Source organism: Equus przewalskii, chromosome 2, assembly GCF_037783145.1.
Source record: "Equus przewalskii isolate Varuska chromosome 2, EquPr2, whole genome shotgun sequence".
NCBI lineage: Eukaryota > Metazoa > Chordata > Mammalia > Perissodactyla > Equidae > Equus > Equus przewalskii.
This window is the reverse complement of record NC_091832.1, coordinates 65,688,219-65,713,898: the sequence shown is the minus strand read 5'-3', so window position 1 is coordinate 65,713,898 and position 25,680 is coordinate 65,688,219. Positions and strand designations below refer to the sequence as shown.

General features: G+C 39.8%; 1 long non-coding RNA gene across 1 annotated transcript; it reads left to right on the top strand.

Moving 5' to 3' along the window:
• Nucleotides 1-4,645: 4,645 nt before the first annotated feature.
• On the top strand, nt 4,646-24,436 carry LOC139081670 (uncharacterized). Its single transcript, XR_011536863.1, has 5 exons — nt 4,646-4,999; nt 8,123-8,194; nt 11,179-11,907; nt 17,783-17,908; nt 19,221-24,436. It is a non-coding gene; the product is annotated as an uncharacterized lncRNA (long non-coding RNA).
• The last annotated feature ends 1,244 nt before the right edge of the window (nt 24,437-25,680 follow it).

Sequence of the window (25,680 nt, the reverse complement as noted above, 5' to 3'; positions counted from 1 at the left end):
ACGTTTTACTATTTGGTAGGTTAATTTTTCCCCCACTGCCATGATTATTCTTTTTTATTTAGAAGAAACTTGTCAAATTCTCCATAAAGTCTTGTTAGGATTTTATTTTTAATTGTATTACTCCTTTGGAATATTTTGAATTTTCAGTGCAGAAGTGGGTGAAGTATGTTATCTGCTTTTATGTCCTTCAGCAACATTTAACGTTTTTCTTCATAAAGGCCCCACACAATTTCTTGTTATATTTATTACCTGCTGTATCAGAGTTCAACCAGACAAGCAGAACCAGTGGGAGATAGATCTTACAAGATTTGTGGTAAAAAATTGGTTTTTGTGATTGTGGATGCTAGTTGAAGGCCAGTCCAAGTCAGTAAGGCCATCAAAAAGGGCAGGGTGGAGCTTTTGGGTGTGGGCTGAAACTACTGCCCACAAATGGAAGTCCTTCTTTCCAGAAGCCTCAGTTCTGCTTTTAAGGCCTTAGACAGATTGAATGAGGCCCACCCGGATTAACTAAAATAATCTCTCTCACTGAATATGGATTTTAGTCATGTTTACAAAATACCTTCCAAGTAACACCTAGATTAGTGTTTGATTCAGTACTGGGGATATTAATCTAGCCAAGTTGACATAAAAAAACACCATCGCATTTGTGTTTTTTTGTTCTAGGTTTTTCATTATGTTCTCTGTTAATTGATTTTCAATAGAAAAACAAATGATTTAAAAATATTTTTCTTGTATTTGTACCTCTATGCTTTTATTGTTTAATTGTTCTTTCGCGTCTTCAAACAAGAATAATATTTCCATTTCCAATATTTTTGTTTTTTACAATCTTTTCTTATTTTGTTGGTAAGAACTTTCAAGGGCCAGCCTGGTGACACAGCGGTTAAGTGCGCACGTTCTGCTTCGGCGGCCCCAGGTTCGTTGGTTCGGATCCCAGGTGCGGACATGGCACCGCTTGGCAAGCCATGCTGTGGTAGGCATCCCACATATAAAGTAGAGGAGATGGGCTCAGATGTTAGCTCAGGGCCAGTCTTCCTCAGCAAAAAGAGGAGAATTGGCAGCATATGTTAGCTCAGGGCTGATCTTCCTCAAAAACAACCACCACCAAAAAAACCAAAAAAAAAAAAAAAGAACTTTCAGAAAAATCTTGAAGGATAGAATGATAATACTTCTGCTCCTATGGGCTTGAGGGCATTATGCTAAGTGAAATAAGTCAGACGAAGACAAACACTGTATGACCTCACTTATACGTGGGATCTAAAAAACAAACTAACAAATGGAAAAAACCCACACTCATAGAAAAAGATCAGATTTGTGGTTATCAGAGGTAGGGGGTGAGGGGAGGGGGAATTGGATGAAGATGGTCAAAAGGTACAAACTTCCAGTGTACAACACGCAACGTACGACATGTTGACTATAGTTAACACTGCTGTATGGTATATTTTAAAGTTGCTAAAAGAGTAGATCCTAAGAGTTGCCATCACAGGAAAAAATTTTTTTTTATATCTATATGAGATGAGGCATGTTAACAAAACTTATTGTGGTAATTATTTCACAACATATGTAAGTCAAGTCATTATACTCTTCACCTTAAACTTATACAGTGCTGCATGTCAATTATATCTCAATAAAACTAGAAAAAACACTGACTAGTGACTACTGTTCCTAACAGAATGACCCAAGAGACAGTACTATTAGATATATTTGATTACTTTAGTTCAATAAAAAGCTCTGATCATAGAATAATACAAAAAAAAGAGACCTGTTTCTTGGATTTCAGACTAAGTTATTCAGAGCAAACTTCTTTTTGGAGATGAGTTAAAAAATCTGTGTAAAACGTGAAAGCGTCTTCTCAAAAGCTTCAAGCAGCTAAGAAGATAGTAAGGAATTAGAGAAAAAGAACCGAGAATTTGAGCCAGGAGGCTATGTCCATTTTTGCCCCCGGACTCTTTCCTGATCAGGAAGATACAGCAGAGAGCTGTTTTCAGGAGGCCCATGGGGGTAAATTGTAATCCAGGGCCTGCCAACGCTGGGTGCCTTGCAGACCACCCTTCGCTTGGCACTGACTCCTCAAAACAGGACTGTTGTAGTAAGGACAATCAGAAAGAATGTAGTCCTTGCATGGATTTCGACCCAGATTCCGGCAATCTTGGTGGCCAGCAAAATTCCAAGCCTTTACTTAGGTTGAGGGGACCCAGATTGCTAATGCCCAGGTGCTTGGCAAAAGCAATTCTTTAAAAATTCTCTTTGGAGAAAGATTACATCATTTCGGTCTGAAATTATTTCTACAAATAGTTTTACAAGTAAAATAGCCAGCATACACTCAGGAAGAGACCCACAAGTGATAAGACTCCGTAAACCAGAACCAATAGTAATAACCAATAACAGAAACAAATTTACAAAGACTCTTGATAATGGAATTATTGGGCAGAGAATCATAGAGAAACTTCTTACTTTGTTACTGCTTTGGGAGAAAATTACTTTGGTGTCTGCTTGTTCATCATGACATTTGTTCCTGGTTTCCTATAAATGCCATTTACCAAGACTTTTGGCATGAACTTTGTGGATTTCCTAACATTAAACCATTATTGCATTTCTGAAATAAATCCAAATTGATGTTAGTGTTTTAAAAAAGATATACCTCTGATTTTATTTGTTAATATTGTTATATTTATACTCGTAAGAGATATTGGCTTTTTTTTTGGAGCCATCTGTCAGATTTTGGTATTGGGATCTTAAAAAGAATGGAAAAAACTTTCCAAAAAACTTTTTATGATGTGTATTTGTGTTGTAGGTGGTCAAAATTATTAAGGATTGTTTATTTTATTGGTCTATTTAATTTTAGATTCTGCTCTTTTTGGTTTATAATTGCAGATGATTTTGAGCATCTTTGCAATAGCATTTATTTTCTTGTGAACCGATTATGTCCTTAATCTATTATCTTTGGTTAGTTTGTTGGTCATACTCATAGATTTTTAAAAAGCTTTCCACATATTAAGGAAATTAACTCCTTCCCATTATAAGTGTTACAAATATTTCCCCCAGTTTTTAATTTTACTTTGATTTGTTTATTGCATTTTTCCCAATAAAAAGTTACAATTTTAAATCAATTTTATCAATCTATTTTATCTCTTCCGTGTTTTATGTTTTGCTTAGGAAGGCCTTCATCATTCTAAGATTATTTTAAAAACTCCCATAGTTTTCCTCTTTTATCATTTCAATTTTTTTTGGAGGAAGATTAGCCCTGAGCTAATATCTGCCACCAATCCTCCTCTTTTCTTGCTGAGGAAGACTGGCCCTGAGCTAATATCCAAGTCCATTTTCCTCTACTTTATATGTGGGATGCCTGCCACAGCATGGCTTGACAAGTGGTGTATAGGTCCGCACCAGGGATCTGAACTGGTGAAACCCAGGCCGCCGAAGTGGAGTGTGTGAACTTAACCACTGCGCCACTGGACCAGCCCCTATCATTTCAATTTTTGATGTTTAAATTGATAGTCTGTTTGGAATTTATTTTGAAGCAAAGAATGAGGAAGAAATCCAATTTTTCTCCTGAGATGGCTATAATAAATTGTAAAACATGATTTAATAAATCTTTTTACCTCAGCTGATTTGAAATACTGCTTTTTATTCCCATTTTTATTTTGATCTATGTCTTGACTTTCTGGTCTGTTCTATTGATCTGTCTTGCCATTGCCAATACCAAACATTTTTAATTTCTCTAGATTTAGAATACACTTTAATATCTATATTTTCTAGTGGTTTATAATCCTGACTCTATTATTATATTTACTTTTTAAAGCACTTTTAGGTATATAGAAAAATTGAGCAGAAAGTACAGAGAGCTCCCATATATCCTCTCTCCTCCACTGCTTTACTCCACACAGCTTCCCCTTTCCAGCAGGGTTCCCTGTGTGTTGTACAGTTCCGTGGGTTTTGGCAAATGCAGGATGTCATATGTTCTCCATTACATTACTTTACAGAACAGTTTCACTGCTTTAAAAATCCTCTGTGCTCCACCTTCCTCCCTCCCACCCCCAGCCCCTGATAGCCACTGATCTTTTTATTGTCTCTGTAGCTCTGCCTTTTCCACAATGTCATATAGTTGGAGTCATATATGGTTTTCTTTTTAAAAAAATGTATTTTTTGCCTCCATTAAAAAAAATTAAGACTACATATTTTTAGAGTAGTTTTAGGTTCACAGTGAAATTGAGGGGAAGGTACAGAGATTTCCCATATACTCCCTGCCCCCACACATGACAGCTTCCCCCTTTTATTATGCGTTCTTTACTTCTTATTTCCCCTCTCTAGATGTCTGGAAATTATATATTCGAAATCTATCCTACTAGTGGATGCACTTACATTTTAATAATCATTTTGGAATTTCATTCCTCGAGCAAAATAAAAATTTAAACTATTTCTGAAACCTCCCCATCGCTATAAAGATGAGAGTTTTAGTATTCCTGACTTATTCTTTCTTTTTCTGTTTCTGCAATGTTCAGGTTTAGTTGAAATCATCTGGATTTTTACTTCCAGTTTGAAATCAAAATGTTTAAACATGGTCTGTTCTATTTAAGAGTTCTTTAACAATCGCTTTCAATGTTACCAGTACATTAGCTAATATTTAACAGTAAGCTTTACTGGGTTCACAGTTCACTGCTTTTTCTTTTATAACAGATCTTTTTGTTTCTTGAGGTTTCTATTCTGATTCTTTTGTTATTTCACCAGTCTACTTTCTTGAGTAGTTTTGTTAATAATGGGTGTAGAGAGGAGCGGCTGAGTCCTCCGGTGCTGAAACTGACTTTCTTCTGTCCTCGCGGAGGAGCCATCCTTTCGCCTCAGAATGCCGTCGGTGTTGCTCCAGTCTCTCAGCATTTACGTAGCAAATGCGGATTTCAGCCTTAGCCCAATATCTTTGCTATGAGATAACCTGTTCATTCTGAAGCTTATAAGATTTTCTATCTATCCTTTGAATTAACATTTTTCATCAGGACATGACTAGGTATGTGTTTTCTACCATTAGAATTTCCTTCAATATGCCAAGCTCCTCCCTGCCTTAAAGACTTTACTCCAGCTCTTCCTTCTTTTCAGAATGATTTTCCTCCGCACATTGCAAGGCTGCCTCCTTCCCATCAACAGGCCTCAATTTGAACCTGTCAGATCCTTCTCTGATCACCACCTGTAAAACATCTCCTAATCATAGTCATTCTTGATCATATCTATTATCCTTTTATTTTCTTCATACAGTTGGTCATGGTCTGATAGTCTCATATTTATTTGTATGTGCTGATTGCTTTCCCCTTCCCACGATAGTATAAGCTCTGTGAGGGCAGAGACATTTCCTGTTTTATTCACTGTGTATCTTTGGCTCTTGAAATATTGCCTAGCACATGGGAGGAGCTGAATGAATGAAGGAGAAAAATATGAAATAGCAGAAGCTGCTTTCGTTTTTTCTGGGATTTTCCAAGAGGTTTTCCATGCAATCAATCTTCTTTCCTCTATTTAATTTTATAACCTCCTAAAACTGCCCTCCAGTCTTCTGGTCTACCTCAGGGGTTTTCTTGAGAAGTAAAGTAACTACACACACACACACACACACACACGCACTTGCAAAGAGCAAATACTTGCACACAGAATGAACTTAAAGGAACTCTGGCATTGCGGAGAGCTGAATTATTCAGCTGATTTAATAAAGTTCACAAAATCTCTGGAGTATTTGGTAGAACTCCTGTCCTCTGTTTCACATTATTTAAATTATCTGAAATACAATCCAGTTCCTATTTCTGTTTACTGTCTTGTCACAGCCACAGAGTATTGAATGTTGCTTTTGTTGTATCTTGTAAATATGATTTGACAGGTATCAAGATTATTTTGTAAACGGACCTGTTTTTGTTAGAGATGTAGCTTAATATGATTTGGTTTGACTAATATAACCAGGCTTTGTCAATGGAAGTTATCCTCTGAAATCTAATATTAATATTAAGACCATGTTCTTCAGCTATTATTATCTGGAACCTGTGGTTAAGACTAGAAACTTGGACTCTCCACTCCAGTATTTTTGCTTTACCATATCATTATCTTGTTTAAAGCACCAGAGTTGAAATTATAAGCTGTTATAACTAATGTTTTCCAATGAGAAAATTTTATTTTATTGGTACATAGTAGATGTGCTATAAATTTGTTGAGTCTATGCATGGATGAATAAAAATAAATACTAAAAAGAACTCAAACAAATGATTACTTATGCTTTTGTTATTAAATCTTTCTGGAATGATTAGGGATGTCTTTGAAGAAATAGAAGGAAGAGAGGTGAAGAAGGGTGGGCAGAGTGGAAAACTGTCATGCTTGGATAAATATAAGCAATGACTTTATGCTGAATTTCTGCAAAATTCTCATCATTTGTTGTTAGTCCACTCTATAAAACCAATTTATTATAGAGATTGCTGAGCAAAAAATGTAATAGCTGCAAGAAACCTGGCAGTCATTAGCGCTATTCACCAAATATTACCAGTTCTCTGTCTTCTGGGCTCTGGTAGAGTCAGATTTCCTTGTGTCCTTGTGATTGTGTGGGCCTGTGTGACTGCTTGTGGACAATGAGTTGAAAGCAGAAATGACAATGACAAATGTCATGGCCAAGCAGAGCATTTCGTTAGTAAGATGAGACCTCCCAGAGCTCCCTTTTCTTCCGGCATGATTGCGAGCAGGGTTCCTGATGGTTGCTGCTCCATTAGCCTGGGTCCTGGAGGGAAGACGATTTGGAGTTCCCAACTGAGTACCAAGAATCACGTATTGATCATGTGCTGTGAATTAGAAATAAATCTTTTTTGTTTAAGACACTGAGAATTGGGGTAGTTTGTTAGCGCAGCGTAACCGGGCCCGTTCTGACTGATACACAGAATTTATGTAAACTACTCCAAGTGAAAACTTGGTTTCATCTTTTGCTTTGAATGCTATTTCTGGGCCCATCTCTCTGGCACTCAACTCTCTGGCCTGTTTCTTAAGGCCTTCCAACAGCTTTTGGAGTTTACCTCCTCATTCCATCTTGAATCTTACTGCCTTACCCAGCTGACAGGCACAAATACAACACATAAAGCTTTTATTACAAATTTAAGATTTGAGGTGTGTACTGTCTCTTCATCTCCCACTTCTTTCATTTCTTCATTTCTTCATTCATGAACCATATATCGACCATTTGCTGTAAGCCAGTTTTAACTACCAGGATAAGATGGCAAACAAAAAGTCATAGAAATTACATTCTACTATTTAGAAAGACAAAAATTAATAAAAAATTATACAAACAGGGACTAGCCCGGTGGCCCAATGGTTGTGTTCGCGTGTTCCACCTCTGTGGCTCTGGGTTTGCCGGTTCAGATCCTGGATGCAGACCTATGCAGCACTTCTCAAGCCATGCTGTGGCAGGTGTCCCACATAGAAAGTAGAGGAAGATGGGCACAGATGTTAGCTCAGGGCCAGTCTTCCTCAGCAGAAAGAGGAGGATTGGCGGCATATGTTAGCTCAGGGCTAATCTTCCTCAAAAAAAAAAATTATACAAATAAATGTTAAATTACAACAGTGATAAGTGCTATAAAGAGGAGGCACACATTTCTATCTATATCTATCTATCTATCATCTATCTTCTAGCTAATGATAATGATAAAGCAAAGTGGCAAAATGTTCATAATTAGATAATGTGGGTAAGTAAGAATGATGGTATACAGAAATTTTTGTACTATTCCTGCAACTTTTCTATAATTTCTGTGAACTTACAGAATGGAATTCTGTCAAAATTAAAAAGGCTTTTTCAGGCACTAACTGGTATGGTAGCACATACCTTTGCTGGCCAGAATCACCTGGGTTGGTAACCTCAGTTTAGTACTTGATTCAAACTCTTAGCCAAATTATATGGTCTGGCATTGCAGTTCCTCTTTCTGTGTCTGTGCTAACCATTGTCCCAGGTAGGCCTCTCTCTAGAGCTGCTCATATGACATGGATGCTGGCCGGTCTGAGTGATGGCTGAGAGGGAGAGAGAGAGGGAGGTAGAGAGAGAGAGAGAAGCAAGACAGAAGCTGCAGTCTTTTATAGCCTAATCTTGAGAGTGATGTATCATTTCTGCTCTATTCCACAGGTCCTGCAGGCTAACCACGGAACAGTGTGGGAGACGACTAGAGAAGGGTGTGAATACCAGGAGGTGGGAAATGTAAGGACGATCTTGGAGACTTGCTACCATGTAACATTCTGTCATAAGCATTTTCCCACATTATAAAATATTTCCTATGACATTATTTTAACAGAGCAATAATATTGAATTTATTAACAATTTTATTAATCAAATTAATGTTTTGATAATAATTAATTAATACTTAATTGTATTATATTGCTATGGGCCTTCAAACTCAGGTACAAAGGGACATTATAAAGTTATTTTAGGGGCTGGCCCCGTGGCCGAGTGGTTAAGTTCGTGTGCTCCGCTGCAGGCGGCCCAGTGTTTCGTTGGTTCGAATCCTGGGCGCGGACATGGCACTGCTCATCAAACCACGCTGAGGCAGCGTCCCACATGCCACAACTAGAAGAACCCACAACGAAGAATACACAACTATGTACCGGGGGGCTTTGGGGAGAAAAAGGAAAAAATAAAATCTTTAAAAAAAAAAAAAAAGTTATTTTAAAAAAATCAGGCCAGAATTTATGGATCCATCCAAATCAGTGCTGTCTTGCTGTCCTTTAAAGTGCTTGCCTTAGGAACCCATGAACTTATTCCAGATGTTGCTGTTGTCACAAGCATGCCTGGGGTTCTTCTTGTGAAACTACAGCTAGAGTCTTACAATATATTATTTTCAGTAAATTCAAAAGTAATGAGAGTCAGTTATGTTAACACCTAGAACATAAGTTGAATTTTTCTTGTTCTTCTGCTGTTCAGTTGCAATACTGAGCCAGATGTATTAGTCAAAAATGTGTTTTGAACACTCAACTGTAGCTTAACAAATGCTATTTCTTTGCAAAATCAGTCACCATATGAATGAACTACATATGGGACGAACATTGTTGATTCAGAGATTTCAGCTCTGGGGCCTCTGAATGTGCCCCACTTCCCACCCTTACCCTCACCCCAGCCATCTGCCCAGTGAGTATCCTGAAGCATTTTTTCCTTGTCTACTTCTTAGAATAAGTACTATATTTAAAGAAGCTTACATCTGCCAAAGTATAATATTGTATTTATGTTAGCCATCAATTTTGTTGGCAAAAGGAAATCATGGACTATAAAAGCAACATTGGGGCAGAATCAAGTCTTATTTGACTGTTTCGCCGTGGTGCCTGGCTTACAGCAGGTAATTAATTCATGCTGGTTGAATTAATGATGCATTGAAATTCTGGTGTCATAAAAAATGACACTTAAGCTAATGGTACTTACCTGGTAGTCTAAATCTTAAAAGCAATCATGCTGACACTTGGTATCACGGTTTCCTTTTTTTCCATCTTATGTTGTGACATCACAGAATTTCTTCATTTTTCTGAGTCTTGTGGTAACATTAGTTGGGCTAAAATAGCATACTGAAAAACACAGACATTTCCCCACCCCAAAACTCCCCAAATAAAACACAATCACCACCGCAACAAACCAAACACCCAATTAATATCAGACCTTTTAAAAAGCTGGAATCTTATTCTAACTTTCCTTGAAGCTGTAATAGGTTGAGTTGCACCTTTGCCACACTAAAAATTATTACAGTTATTGGTTTTCTCTAAGACATCCAGAAAGATGCATGTGTGTACTGTACATGTAATCATAGTCTTTTCAAACAATTGCTCTGGGGACAGGATGAGGCAGTGGGGACATAAGCAAATTGCTACTATTCTTCCAGAAAGCCAATGTTATATTAGCAGTTCTATTTTGGAGGAGGAAAAAATCCAATTTCAAGGCTGGCATAAATATTATGCTCATCACTCACTCACTTCCTTACATAAGTGGCAGAAAATTCTGTGATTTCATGCCAAGCCCTCCAACAAAGTCATGGCACGGCTTTTTGCTTTACTTAGTTTCTTCCTACTTTAAAGAAATAATTTATACTTCCCAAAAGAATTAGAGGCAGCTTTCAATGTTGAAACATTGAGAGCAGACCATTAAAAATAAAAACAGAACAAATCCTAATGAAAGAAATAGAAATTCCCAATAGGAGTTCTATAATGAGACAAGTCATTGGACCTCAGAAACAGTCTGAATAGTATGCATTTAATGAGGCTCTGGTGAAACCATGGGGAAGCAGCCATTCCCTCAATGCAGATGAGTCGTTCCTGTCAGCATCATCCTCAATCATTGGCTAGCTCTCTCTCTCTCTTTTAAAATATACCTTTACACTCACGGAAAAGTTGGCAGAAAAGAACAAGAAGTCCTGGATACCTTTTACCAAAATCACCAAATTGTTTACATTTTCTCCTATTTTCTTGCTTGATCACTCTCTCGCTCTGTCCCAGCCCCGCCCTCCCCCCCGCCTTCCCCTCCCCCCCACCTCGCTTTTTGGGGAACGATTTGAGAGTAAGTTGAAGACATCACACCCTATACCATGAAATGCTTTAGTGTTTCATTTCCTTCAAACAAGAAAAGGACAGTCTCTTGCGTAATCAGTACAATTATCAAAACGAGGAAAATTAACAATGATGCTATAGTTACCTGATCTATGGAGCTTACTCAAATTTTGTCAATTGTCTGACTAACGTCCTTTAGAATAAAAGAAAATAAAAGTTTTGTGAGCCAGGACCCAATCCAGGATGGCATATTGCATTTAGTTCCATGTCTCTTTAGTCTCCTTTAATTTGGAACAGTTCCTCTGCCATTCTTCATCTTTCATGACCTCAAAAATTTCGAAGAGCATTTTGAAAATGCCTTCCAATTTGGGTTTGTGGTCAGATGTGGGTTATGATTTTTGGTAGGAATATCACAGACATGATATGGTGTCCTCCTTCATGTGGCATGTCAGGAGGCACACGACGTTGGTTTGTTCCAATTCTGGATGTTAACTTTGAGTAGCTTTTTGAAATTCTACCTTGTCTTCTGTGATGCGAGGCAAAATGATGGCTTCTGAGACTCTTGGACTCACAAATTGACAGTGGCTGTACTGGTTATTCTTCATTTGTCCCCATCTGTCGTTTATTCTCTTCCCTTCTTTGCTCTCTTCCATATACTAGAGGTTGATTCCTGAGGACCACATCATCTGGGTCCCCCTGCTTTTGGCTTCGGAACAGATTCAGCCAATGGGAAATACCAACAGGAGATCATATCTTTAGCAGTGGCTGCAACCCTCTGTGACCACACCTCCTGCTCTCCGCCAGCTCGCCTCGCCCTCTCAGCCCAGGGGTCATGGTGGCTTCCCGCTGTTACCAGTCTGAAGGTGCCTCAACATGCCTTGTTGGTTCCCTTAACTGCTCGCACCTCTAAAAGTAGTCTTTTGTTGAAGATTCTTCATTTTTTTAGATCTGAGTTGAATTCTTTTTCCTGCTATGACTCTTCTTGGTCCAGCATTCACTATTTGTGGTATTTCTGGGGAACTTATCTGGAGAAAGAGACAACCTTTAGAAAACTGTTGACGGAAAGGCTGTGATATGACTTATTGTTAAGAAGAACAAAAGCCAGTTTGGATCATTTACGACAGGGAGGCACCAAATGGAATCCTGAAGAGCTGCAAGACATATTTCTTTTCCCTCAAAGTGCTTAGAATGGAACTGGGGAAGCAGATGGTCCATGACAGAGGAATTTGGAAAGGAGATCTTTGAAGACTGGAGCAATGAAGGAGTTTTCTTGGTTACAGCAGAGGAAATGCAAGGAATTAAAGTGCATAGTGTCTTCTGTTGGCCAGGCATGTTACCCACTGCTTTGCATTGGTCTCTCTCTCGTCTCATAGTAACCCCTTTTTACAGGTGAGGACACAAAGGCTCAGACGAGTCAAGTAATTTGCCTGAAGTCATAGATATAACTCGTGAATGTGTTGGAATTCAAACCTAGTTTTGTCTGAAATATAAAGCTCATGTTCTTTTAATTATAAAAGCAATCAGGAACAAGAAAGAGAGTTTTATAAAGGAGAGATGGTGTGAGAAATGTCAGGGAAGTAGAAATGTTCACGATGTTTGGAGTCATTAACTGCTGTGGAAAAATAAAAAGCACACAAGAAGGACCAGAGTCTAGTGGAAGCATGGGGTTTGCCCAGGCCAGCCTCTGGTTCTAGAAACCAGGGTGAGTGCTATTGCCTATGGTCAGAAGCCAATGATCAACTGACATAGTGTAGAGGAAAGGTTATGCAAGATGAAAGTTGGCCATCCACCAGAGGGGGATTGTCCAGACATCTCATTAACGGTTGGTGAAAATATCTTGAATATAACAATCTGCCATTTTTGCAGCCATTTAATTAGAAAAAAAACATTTAGATGAGAAATAGTTAAATGTTTTATCATCACATATCTCGAGTTAATAACAGATTAAAATTTAGTCCAAAGGATTGTGTACTATAATTAAATATTTGACTATATAAACCGTAAGTACTTGGGTTTACATGGCATCTTTCCTCCAAAGACTTAAAAGCTGGCAACTAGAGACAGGTAAGATAATTTTAAGTGGCAGAGCAAAGGCCAGTCTTAGAATTAAACATAATTAAACCAACACAGATATAGCATTCTACAGTTCAAAGTGCTTAAAATATCCATTATCCCCTTTCTTCTTCACAAGGATTTTGTAGGACAAGTGCTATTAATATTATCACCATTTTACAGTCATCCAGCTCTGAGTTACTATTCTTCATTGAATGGGCGGATCAAGTCTCTCATGGCCTGTGTTGAGGCCTGTTGCCTTCTTCTAGGCGCCTTCACTCTCCTCCAAGTCACCGTCTTCACTTTCTAACACCTACTTTGTCATAGTCTCTTACTTTCAGCCGACCATCTTTCCCAGCTGAGGTATTAACTGATATTTAAGGTCATAGTTGATAATCATTTAGGATATCTCCTTTCCTAGGGGAATCTGAGTTTTAGTGGAGAACTCTAAAACGAGGAGATGGCTACTCAAAGAAAGGAAGCTTTAGCAGTTCAATCACAGGTGATTTGGTATAACATTCTAGGGTAAGGAAATCCTATGTACTACATTTAAGGACAGTCTGAGCATGACCAGAAGAAGTGCAGAGAATGTGGCATAGACCCTCTGTGAGGTAAAGATGGAGCGGAAATGCTTTTGGTTTGCTTCTTTTTTTTCTGCAGACCTATTTGCTTTTCTGTGAGTATGTGAGGGATCGGGAGGGGGTGGTTCCTGGAAGCATCTAAGCCTGGTTGTGCGTGCAATGGGCTTGGCCTTAGCACCCCATACTCCTTTCTCTTCTTAAGAGAACAACAGAAAAGATGACAAATGGATGGCTTCCACTGTCAGAACCTTATAATGGAGAACTGTTACCCTACTTACTGCTCCCAAAGAGTAATGTAGAAATGAAAACTTGGAAGGCCACCTCCCAAATCCTGCTGCCATCTGCCTCTCCCACAAAGCAGTCACAAGAAAGAAAATTTGGTTTTTGCAAAGCATACCCTTTGTAATGTATATCCGTCCTCTTGGTTCCAACAGATAATTTCTCTTAGGTTAGGAGCACAATGTTGATTTATTGGGTTTAGCATAAAATTTCTGGAATGGACAGAGAAAAAGTAAGAGATGTTAGGGTTTTTTTTTCCTCCCTTATTTGGTAGGAAATAACACTCAAAGGTCTTAGGAACAATGATGATAATTCTTCTCTCCTGTCTTTGCAAACCTGAGCAAAGAAAAGCAGTGCAGAGCTACTCTCTGTCCTTAGCTCCCAAGAACCTCAAATCATGAGTCTCTCTTGGACATTGCATGGGGCAAACAGCCATTTCTATGGATGGAAAGCAGGTCATAACAAAGGGGAAATTAGAGACCAGACTTTTGAGACGTATCTCTTTCCACACATAGGAGAGTGAGGTATTTTCTTCCACCCAGCAGTAGTAAAAGCACGGAACAACTCCCCATAAGGGTTTGCAGATGGGATCAGTAGTTTGTTTCCTTCCCTTACTTGGGATGGGGGTAAGTTCCTAAGACAGAGTGTATTCTTTACTGCTGAACTCTTAGGACATGTGCCTTTCATCCTTCATTCTTCAGCATCATGAGTGAACACTCATTCTTCTGACATTGGTCAATCCAGTTCTCAGGTCCAGCCCGGATGGTCTGCATTCCTAACTACTGTTTCTACGTCTGATATTCAGTGACCCAGAATTGCTGTATCCCAAATTCAGGCTGTGCAAAGCTTGAGTCCTTCCCTTCCACCCTAAAGCTAAAATTTAAAGTACAGAAAAAGGTAAAGAAAGATTAATTTAATATAAACCCAATGCAGAGGCAAGGCTGCTCATAGCTTTGCCATCTGGAGTTTTGGTAAATTAGATTTAGATGATCTTTTACAAACTAGAGTTCACCTTCAAAGAGGCCAAATGCTATTTCCTGTCAGTTTTCTTAATTACCTGTCAAGCATAATTCCTCCTCTCTCAGCCTAGAACTGATTACAGTGAAGGAGGCATAAGCCACGGCTGATCCAGCCGTCATTTATAGCAAAACAAAGTGGCTCAAATCGACGCGGTGCTGCCGTCAGCCAAATATTAGAATAGAATACTTGAGGGGCAACTGCTCTCTCCTTCAGAAAACTGTGCAGCTTTAGAGCTTCCTTATCGTCTGGGGTTTCCAGATCCACCCCCCCCCCCACTAAAAAAAATCCCGTATAAATGAGCAAATTCCATCTATCTATATGCAAGGACTGTGAGTCATGGAGCCCAGAGAAGTGCAATAGTCCATTGTGAGGGTGAGAAGACGTAGGTGTTAAACAAGATCACAAAAGAACCCCAGTCCTCGCTTTCAGCTCAGCCCACGTATCCCGGCTGTGAATCTCCATGGCACATTCAGGTTCTTGCAGTGGTGCTCATTTTAATCTTATGATTTAGAGTTTCTGCGTATTCATTGAAATGCTATGGGAATAGGTGGTATGCAAAAGCGGAAAGCAAGAGCAGGCTCAGAGAGCAAGCATATCCTCTAGTGGGAAGGATTTGTAGGGAAAGAGAAGAGAGAGGAAGAAATATTAGTGTCTTGAGAATTTCCTCTTGTTGCTCTGTGTGCAGAGTGACTTCCACAAACACAGGCCCAGACGGGGGTATAAACCAGCTAAAATATACTTCTGGTTCCATTCGTCTCTCACTTCGAGGAGTTTTTGTGTTGTTTCTCTGCGGGGAGTGATAGTACTGGTTAGGATCTCTCCCTATATTAAAACATTCCAGTTCCTCTCTGAGAAGATACGAATTATTCTGCATTGTGTTCTTCCATTCATCTACTTTTGATAGAGGGGAGTAAAAATAAAATAACATCCAAGCATTAAAAATTGGACATACGCACACACGAATGTTGATGCCGGAAACTCTGAGGGAATCAGACAAGTCTGTTTACGGTCCTTCCCACTCATCTTGTTCACGCCTGACTCTTGCCTCACTGGGAATGGCCTTGAGCCAGTGCTGCACACAAATGCCACCAACCCTTACAAGTTCAGCTTTGGTCTCTATCCTCCACAAAGCCGTCCAACACAACCTTTGGGCTCCTTTGTGTCACTATTGCACAGATTCTATATTTGTTTCTTTCCTGGTTTTTTTCCACTTAGAAGGTAAGCAATTCCAAGTTTGGACTTTATCTTTAGTAAATGTCTTCTATAGTCACACAGCAGACAGCACAGAGCACGTAGTGGGGTCCTCAATAAATCTCAGAAGAAGGTGGGAGTCAGAGAGAACAATTAGGGCTAGGAGTTTCCTGCTAGAAAGAAGAAGAGGGGGAGGAAGGGATGTAAGGATGTGGAAGGGTGGGGAACTCCCCAGCTGACCATTTGCTTATGAAATGCCTTCACCTGTTCTGGGAGAGAGTGGGATACATATTTGTTTCCACGCCCAACAGCTGAAGGGTAAAAATGTCCCAGCCAAAATCTCTTTCGCAGGCATCTGTCTGGACTTTGACCATTTGGGTTGCCATGCGCTGGGGCTGAGTTCTCTCAGGAATGGGCTGGGGGACACGTGTGCTGCTGTACCCAGGGATCCCCTGTTGGGGAGGCATTGAGAAGACAGCACTGGTGTCAGCATGGGGAGGGTAGTTCACTACCACCCCTCCTCTGAAGGGAGGGTCAGAGGCTCCACCCGTCACCCCTCCACCCCAACTCCTCCCAGGGATATCAGAGTTGGGAAGGCTTGCTGACAGTGTTTTATTTCTGAAAAGAAACAAGAAAGAAATATCAGGGATCTATGTCCAGAAGATACCCTAGAGAAACAATGGTCTGAGCATTGTCCTTTGTCCTGGAAGGTGTGTGTGTGGGGGGGGGGGGACTGTGAATCTGAATTAATCTTGCTCCAGGATGAAAAAGTCAAGGCACAGCATCTGTGGGCATGTTTTATTTACAGAGAAGTGGAAGCAGTGGGGCCGTGTCTTGGACAGACTGTTCTAGTCTTCTTTAGTCAACACAGGCTGGTGATTTCAATGGAGGACTCAGAAAGCTGTCCTTAGCAGAGGAGATACAAGGCTCGTGTTTCCATAGTGTGGACGGAAGGAAAACAACAAGCTGTCAATGGCCAAGTAGCTATAAGACTGTGGCCAGAGAAACAAGCTAAGGCAGTGTTGGTCCTAGGATGGGTTTCTAAGAAGCAGGTACTGGGCAAGCCAGAGGGAGAATTGTCTTCTCTGGGCACGGAAGTGACGCAGAGAGTATAGTGGCTTTGGAATGAAATGGATCATCTCATCCCCTGTTCAAAACTCCCCCAATGCTTCTCATCTCTTTCCATGAGGATCTAGAGTTCTTTCCATTGGTTACGCCTCCAGCCTTATCCTCCATCCTGCTCCCTGTTGCTCACTGTTTCAGCCCTGCGGTGTCTGTGCTATTGTCACTGCAACAGGCTGCAACCACTACTACCTCACGGCCTTTGCTCTGCTTGGAAGGCTCTTTCCCAGATACCTGCATGGCTTTTCACTCACTTCCTTCAGGCTCTGCTCAGGTGTCACCTTCCCACAGAAGCCTTCCCTGGGCACCTCAGCCAAAATCGCACCCTTGTTCTGTCGCTCTCTGTCCCCTAAGTCGGCTTTGTTTTTCTTTGTGATAATCCTCACTCCCTGCCTATACATCTATACCTATCTCTCTATACCCATCCATACATATTTGTCTATCGTCTACTAGAATATGAGCTCCCTGCTATATTCTTGGGTCCTAGAACAGTGCCTGGCTCATAGCAGGCTCTTATCAAACATTTGTGGACCAAAGGACTAAAGTGAATATGACTTTGAATCCAGGCCCAGCTATTTATGGGTTGTGTCATCTTGGGAAAATTCCTTAACTTTTTAACCTGACTTTTGCTATCTGTGACCCATGCCGATTACACCTATCTCAGTAGATTGTGGTAAGGATATAGCACAGACAAGCCCCTCGTATGGTGCCTGGCACATGGCAAATGCCCAATAAGTGATGGCAATGATTTTTAGCTTGGTTTAGGATTTTAAATAATCTGCTTTGTCATCTACAGCTCTGAAGCGTTTTCTAGCCTAAATCCTGTCGGGTGACTTTTCTTGAGCCAGCAGTGCAGGGTGGTGGTGAAACTCCTACGGACAAGTACCATGGAAATGCCAGTTTCAGTGAGATGCTCGAGGGACAAAAAAAATCACAGGCTTCATTTTTCCTTAAAAATAACACACCATCTTTTTCCCAGGGGAGGGGAGATATTTTCACCTTCTTCCTTGTTGTTTCAGTTTATGGGAAGAGCATGTGAGTGAGGGTGCTTGTGTGTGTCTCTTGCAAGTTCATCTGTAGTCGGCCCCTGGGGAATGCTGGATCTATGACACACTTTATCCTTCTGAGAACAAAACCTTTCCCAGGTAAGTGCCCTTGGAACATATATGTATTTCTGTTTTATTTGATTCTTGTTTGTGTTGGAGGATGGTGACAGCTGGGTGATATAATAGAAAGAAATCTAAGAATAAAAAGAACCGGACCAATCTTAGTGCATTTTCTTTTTTCTCTTTAGAGACAGACAGTATTTGAAATTGTGGTTGTGGAGACCTGGTTTATTTGTCTATGTAAAAAAAGAGACTCATGAAGAAAATCTAATGGATAAGGAAAGCAAAATTTATGGCCGCAGATATACTGGGGTGTGCCAGATAAGATTAATATTTTGTTTCCTGAAAAATGTTTTCTATCATGCAGTGTTGCATGGTTTGTGTTTCTTTATTTGAGAGTTTCTATCTTGGGACATTAGTCACAATAGTTTTTTAACACAAAAGATAAAAAGAAAATCTTGGAGATATAGTCCGGGGAAAAACAAGTACAGAGGGGCAGGCTTGCTGTAGAAAACATTCCTTTATGAATAATTGATCTTCAAAATTTTTTGAAACTAGAGAAATAGCATATATAGAGTTTCATGCTTTATGAAACATCAGTGAGAACATTATTTACTAAAAGGGTTTGAGCATAAAAGTATAATTTTTTCAGGCACTGATGATTAAAACTTTTACTTATTTTACTAATTTCTCACTTCTTGGACTATTTAATTTTAAAATTTATTTTCTTTTTTCTTCTGTTTCCTGTCTCCCAAGATATAGGATTGGCTTATCTTTTGTTTACGAAAACAATATCTGGTGGAGTCCTGGACTGAAATTCAGGGACTCACTGGGCACCTCCTCGCTGTCCTAGCTGTAATTGTAAGGTCAGCCTGGCCCCTGATTAACTGTGTTACTTTGGATAAACCACTGCTCTTCTCCATGCTTCCTTTTTTTTTTTTTTATTTTTTATTTTTTATTTTTTTTTTACTTTTTTTTTAATTTTTTTTAAAGATTTTATTTTTTCCTTTTTCTCCCCAAAGCCCCCCGGTACATAGTTGTGTATTCTTCGTTGCGGGTTCTTCTAGTTGTGGCATGTGGGACGCTGCCTCAGCGTGGTCTGATGAGCAGTGCCATGTCCGCGCCCAGGATTCGAACTAACGAAACACTGGGCCGCCTGCAGCGGAGCGCGCGAACTTAACCGCTCGGCCACGGGGCCAGCCCCTCCATGCTTCCTTTATTTGTTCTATAGGAAGAAGATTATAGCTAATGAAATTATTCATTGAAAGGTATTTGAATAGCCCAAACAAGAAATGATGCTAAAGCAGCATATTACTGAAAAGATAATTCCTTAATTTTGTACTTGCTTTAGGGAAAGGAGGACAAAAGAAAGACTTGGCAATTGGATTCTGTTCTGCGGTATAAGTTCCTGGTGCCCTCAGAAGACAAAAATGGGGTTCCACGGACCCAGCACCAACGGTTCTTTCTGTCAGAGGATCTGGCTCTGCTGGTCCCTCACTCCACTGGCCCCTTGGAGAAGGTGTGCCTGATTCTCAGGGAAAGCCCCAGGCTCAGGTCCTGGGAGTTTTCAGATGGCAGAAACCGTGATGACATAACAATTTTCAATTTTCAAGTCTAAATTTTATTCTAGTGTGATCGTCACGGTGGAAAGTCAAAGCAATTCATAAGCATGAAGTACAAGATAAATGAATAGATGATGCTTGCTCATATTTTTGTATGAAAGCTGGAAGCCAAGTGTTTAAGCCCACACAACTAACATCACTTTTGAACACTATACATATCACATGTTGTTAGAATAAACTAAAAAGCAGGCAATTACTGAATGTAGTATTTTGGAACGTGATGGCCGTTGAAGAGTGTTTGGCATAATCCTGACAGTCATTGCCTTGATTTTGTTCTTCTTATTTCTCGTCTGGATGATTGAAATAGGCTTGCAATTGGACCTCTTCCTCAGCAGCCCTCCCATCTGTCCTCCGCGCTGGTGCCAGAGAGATCTTCACAAAACACGACCTTGATCAAGTCCCACTTCATTTAAAATTCTGCACTGCCTCCTCAGCACCATCAGACTGGAGTCCAAATTCTTTAATGAAGGGTTCAGTGAGGACTGGTCTTTAAAAATTTGTTTGAATTTGGAAAATGTCATTGGAAGGGTTATCAGCAATTTTTGCTGTTGTGTTTTCTATTTGTTTGTTTTTGCTTTCTAGGCATAGAGATTGGAATTTGTCTTTGGGAAATCCCCTTTGTTCAGAGACACCATCACGACAGTCACCTTTAGTTATGCAGAAGAAATAAGAGAAGTAATAAGGACTTAAATATTATTCTTGTGGATGGGCTGAAGTTTATGAGATACCCCAGTGGAAAATGCTCTATTTAATAGTGTAATACTTACAACTAAAACTTATTGAGCTAAGTGCTATGTGCCAGATATTCTTCTAAGATTTTTTTCTAATTGGGGTAACATGGGTTTATACCATTATGTAACTTTCAGGTGTACATCATTATATTTCAGCTTCTGTATAGATTACATCGTGTTCACCACCAAAAGTCTGGTTGCCATCTGTCTAAGCTTTTTGTATTAATTGATTTAATACTCTCTTACAATCCCTTACTATTGACGAAATGGAGACACGGAGAGGTTCAATAACATGTCCAACGTCACGTAGACAGGTAGCTGGTAGAACTGGGATTTCAATCCACGTAGTACAACTGCAAAGCCCACATTCCCAAGCACTGCGTTCTGGAGCCTCCATTAGCAGGGCTAGGCCCCTGGAGAATTCGAGACGCCTTTCCCACCCACCAACCTGGATATCGGATGGATCTTTCTTCTAAGCATTTGGACGTGAGAAGTGAGATCTGCAGCTTGATCACGGCTGGAGAAACACGGTGCTTTAATCTCTTTAAGCTGCTTTGGAGGAAGGACTGGAAAAGAGCAGTGCATCCAGGACTGAGGCGTTGGCGTCCCACATTGATGCTACTTAAAAATGAGTCACTCAGATATTAAGAAATATCCTGTGGACACTTTTTTTGGTCTTATGTGGTCACTCTTATTTCACACTTTTGAGAGTAAGAGGTAGGGTTTTATTTGGAGGGGTTGACTGTTCCTACTGTCAGCCATTCTGGGGAAGATAACCCACAGGTAGGCACTTGAATTGCTAGAGAAAATGTTTAGGTTTGGGGGTGTTCACAGAGTTGGACCTAGACTGAGATGTGGGGATTTGGGGGGTATCCCTTTGGTGGAGGTAGAATTAGCCGGAGAACTGAGTGAGGACTTAACGATTAGATTGGGCCTCTGGGCTCTAAGATCAATCCTTTCTCTTAGTGGTTGTAAATGAATCTATTTAATGTGCTTTCCCCCCATTCTTTAACCTCTAAACTTTCAGTAAAGTTTTGTTACGGGTCATAATTAAGTATGATGATGTGTGTCAAAATCAGAGAAGAGGTGTCAAAGATCACATCTGTCTATCTTCCTCTTTCCCTGATCTTTTCCACATGGAACAATTGGATTTGCACTCAACACAGCATGTTTTTTCAGGCCTCTGTGCTTTTCCTCATACCAGACTTGGAAGTTGTGTGGTAAATTTTATATGTCAACTTGGCTAGGTCACAGTACCCAGATATTTAGTCAAATAACAGTCTAGACGTCACTGTGAAAGTATTTTAAAAAAATGATATTAACAATTAAGTCAGTAGACTTTGAGTAAAACAGATTATCCTCCAAAACACGGGTGGGCCTCATCTGATCGGTTGAAGGCCTTAAGAGAAAAGACTAAGACTAAGCTCTGTTGAGGAAGAGGAAATCCTGCCTTCAGACTGTCTGTAGACTGGAGCTGCCATACCAGCTCCTCCCTGGGACTCCAGTCTGCTGGCCTGCTCTGCAAATTTCTGAGTTGTCAACTCCCATAATCGCTGAGCCAATTTCTTAAAATAAATCTGTCTCTATACACACATCCTCTTGGTTCTGTTTCTCTGGAGAACTCTGACTAACAAAGAGGCCCTGTCCTCTAGCTCCCAAGTCAGTTTTCTTTTCATTATATTTTGCTTCCTACAGTTGGGGCTTGCAAATTACTAAAAAGTGTAAAGGATTTCTTCATGGCAATGTTCGTTAGAATGGAACTAACAACTCAAAGAAATTCTATTTTCAAATAGTCTTTCCACATAAGTAGTGCTTGGAGATTTGCATCTAATCAAGTGATTTCAGAAGAATATGTAAGTTATCCTTCTGGCAGCTCATTCCCAGGGGGTTTTGGGGATGTGATCCTTTCGTTCTCTGGACATTTTTGCTCAACATCTGTTGATTATTTATTATGTACCAGGCACTGTGTAGGTGCTGGGAGTACAACAGTGCACAAGACACAAAAATCCCTGCCCTCACAAAGATTCAATTCTATTGGGGGAACAGACAACAAACAAGATAAATTAGTAGAAATATAATAGTCTAAGAAGCAAAGAATCTTGTACAGTTGTGCAGATTGTGCACTGCACAAGGGTGTTGTGACACTGTACACACCATGGGTTTATATATTTACTTCTACATTGTTCTTGCAGTTAGAAAAAGGTGTCTTAGAGAAGGACTTCTTTCTAATTTGCACAAAGGCACTGTATGGGCTAGCGGGAGCCCCCTTAGTAAAGAATGAGCTTGGTAGTAGGCTACTGTAGACATGCAGGTGAGATTTGATGGTGGCTTGGATTAGGAAGGTGGCAGTAGAAATGGTGAAAATGTTGTGGTCAAATTCTGTATATTTTTTGAAAGTAGAGCTGAAAGGATTTGCTACAGACTGGATGTGGCTTGTGAGGGGAGGAGTAGTGTGAAGATGCCACCACGGTTTCAGTCTTAAGCAATGGGGAGAATTGAGCTGTCCTTAATTGAGATGGGGAAGATGTCAGGAGGAACTATTGTGCTTTGGACATGCGAAGGCCAAGCTGTCTCTTAGACATGACATGCAGATGTCACATGGGCAGTTGGACATATGGGTCTGGAGTGCGAGAAAGAGGCCTGGACTAAAGATATAAATTATATTTTTTATGAGAGCTACTGTGAGCCATCATTGGTCTTTCAATGGCTTATGATGTTAGTAAAGGTAGGATTTCTACCTAACATTTGTAACAAGTTCCTCCCCATTTCACACTTCTCTGCCTTTTAATATGAACTGAATAAATACGTTAGTTTCAGCTTGCAATTCTGCCGCTGAAAATCTTGCAAAACACTTTGAACAAATTATTATTGAAAACACCTGCTCTTCTAAAATTATGAAATTAAGACCAAGTTGCTAAAATTTATCTTTGGAAAGAAGAGTAGACTCCTTGATAGCCTCTGAATTTTCTTATAGGGAATTTGAATTTGACCATGTATGATAACGTATTTGGAATTATTTTCTATGGCAAGAGTAAGAGTCACCATGGTCAGTATGTGCTATCATCAGTTACCATAGGAATCTCTCTAATACTAATTTTAGGAGTTTACAGAATTGGGAAAACAAGACTTTGTAAAGTAAAATACCAGGAATATTTTGTAGCACAAAGGAATCTATTGCTTATGTTAGTCAGTAGAACAATCTGTCAGGAATGGAGGGCAATTTACAGGAATCAGCTATAAATACACAGGGCTGCCAGATCTCCACTACCCTCAAGCCAACTACCTATGTGCAGATTTTCTGCAGTTTCATGACCTGTGTCCTTCTCTCATAGGCAGAAGGGAATTGCGGTCCTGGCACACACAGGTTGAGTATCTGTGTGTATCAAAGTGCTGCCTAAGGGCCATTCTCATTGATTTCACAACTATTTATAGTTTTGTAATGTTTTCACCTCTTTAGCCCACTACCTTATACAATCAAGGGCAGTTAAGGAAGAGGATGGCTGCAGGCAACTTCATGTGTTCCAGAACAACTAACTCCGTGGAGGTCATACTTTTCCGTGTAATAAGTAAGAAATCCAAACTAAGTTTTTTTTAACAAAAAATGTCCTGTCGGTTTCCGTTTTATAAATCCAAGTGTTCGTCTCCTGACATTCTTAGTTTTAACTGGTAGTTAGCTTATACCTTGAATTACAATATGGTGTTCGACTAGCCCTTTACAAGTTGACTTTTTTGAAAAACAGCTTTATTGAGATAGAATTCATATACCATACAATTTACCCACCCAGATTGTAAAATCCAGTGATTTTCAGTATATTCAGAGGGTTGTGCAGCCATTACCACAATTTAATTTCAGAACATTTTTATCTCTGCTAAAAGAAACTCAACACCCACTAGCAGTCACTCCCTATCTTACCTTCCCTGACTTAGCTGTAGGCCACCACTAATTCACTTTATTTCTATGAATTTGCCTATTCTGGAAGTTTCATATAAATGGAACCCTACGATATATGATCTGTTACTATCTTTTTTCTCTTAAAATTATATTTTCAAGGTTCATTCATGTTGTAGCATTTCTCAGTGCTTCATTTCATTTTATTGCCTTATAATAGCCCATTGCCTGAATATACCACATTTTATTTCTCTGTTCATCAGTTGAGAGACAATTGGGTTGTTTCCACTTTTTGGCTATTACGAATAAAGCTACTATAAACGTTCGTGTACGAGTTTTTAAATGGACGTGTGTTTTCATTTCTCTTGGGTATATACGTAGGAGTAGAATTGCTGGGTCATATGGTAACTCTACTTTTTGAAGAACTGCCAAATTGTTTCCAAAGTATGAGTTGACTTTAAAAACACTACTTATACTGCTTCCATTCTCTTTAGACTAAAGTTTTTCATTAATTTATATGTTTTCTAGGTATCATATTGTTGTTACATATATACACACACTTTGCAAAGTTATACACTCGACTATGCTCTGAAAATATTGGAAAGGCAAAATTGCCTGCTTTCTCAGTCAAATGAACTTTTAGAGAACTGTTTCATTTTTCTGGAGGGACACACAATTAACACAGTTTAAAATTTTCAATTTGAATTTAATTTTATTTATTTGATTTTTGAATAGGTACTAGAGCCAAACGGTTCAAAATTCTGGAGGTACAGTAAGATAGCCAGCCCTGGTGGTCCGGTGGTTGAGATTCAGCGTTCTCACTGCCGTGGCCAGGGTTCATTTCCAGGTCAGGGAGCCAAACCACTCATCTGTTGTCATACTGTGGTGGCTGCATGTTACCGTGATGCTGAAAGCTGGGCTACTAGTATTTCAAATACCAGCAGGGTCACCCATGGTGGACAGGTTTCAGCGGAGCTTCTAGACAAAGACAGACTAGGAAGAAGGGCCTGGCCACCCACTTCTGAAAAAATTGGCTGTGAAAACCCTATAAGGAGCTGCAGAGCATTGTCTGATTTAGCGCCAGAAGACGAGAGCATAGCGCAAAAAGTCCAGGCAGGGTTCTACTGTGCTGTACACAGGGTCACCAGGAGTTGGAATGGACGGGATGGCACTAACAGCAACAAAAGTAAGACACACGGTGTATTGTCTCCCTCCCACCTCTGTGCTGCAGCCGGCCACTTTCCCTCCCTGGAGGCAGCAGTGTTATCTACTTCTTATGTAGTCTTCTAAGGAAGGCATTTTAATGCAATTTTGACTTGAAAAGAATAAACTTAAAAAAAAAAATGAATTTGTGAGATTGTCAGGGTTTTGTTCTAAACTTGATTGGTTTGGTTAATGAAAGTCAGAACAGCATACGCCTCAGTGATGACTTTATTTCAAGGTTGACTAGCAATAAAGAACTTACAAGTTTAATAAATGTCTTCAATAGCTGGAGGACATAATCAAAGCAATCTACTTCTCTTTAACTTTTATTTTTGCCCCGGGAGCCAGTCCTTGATCAACCACCTC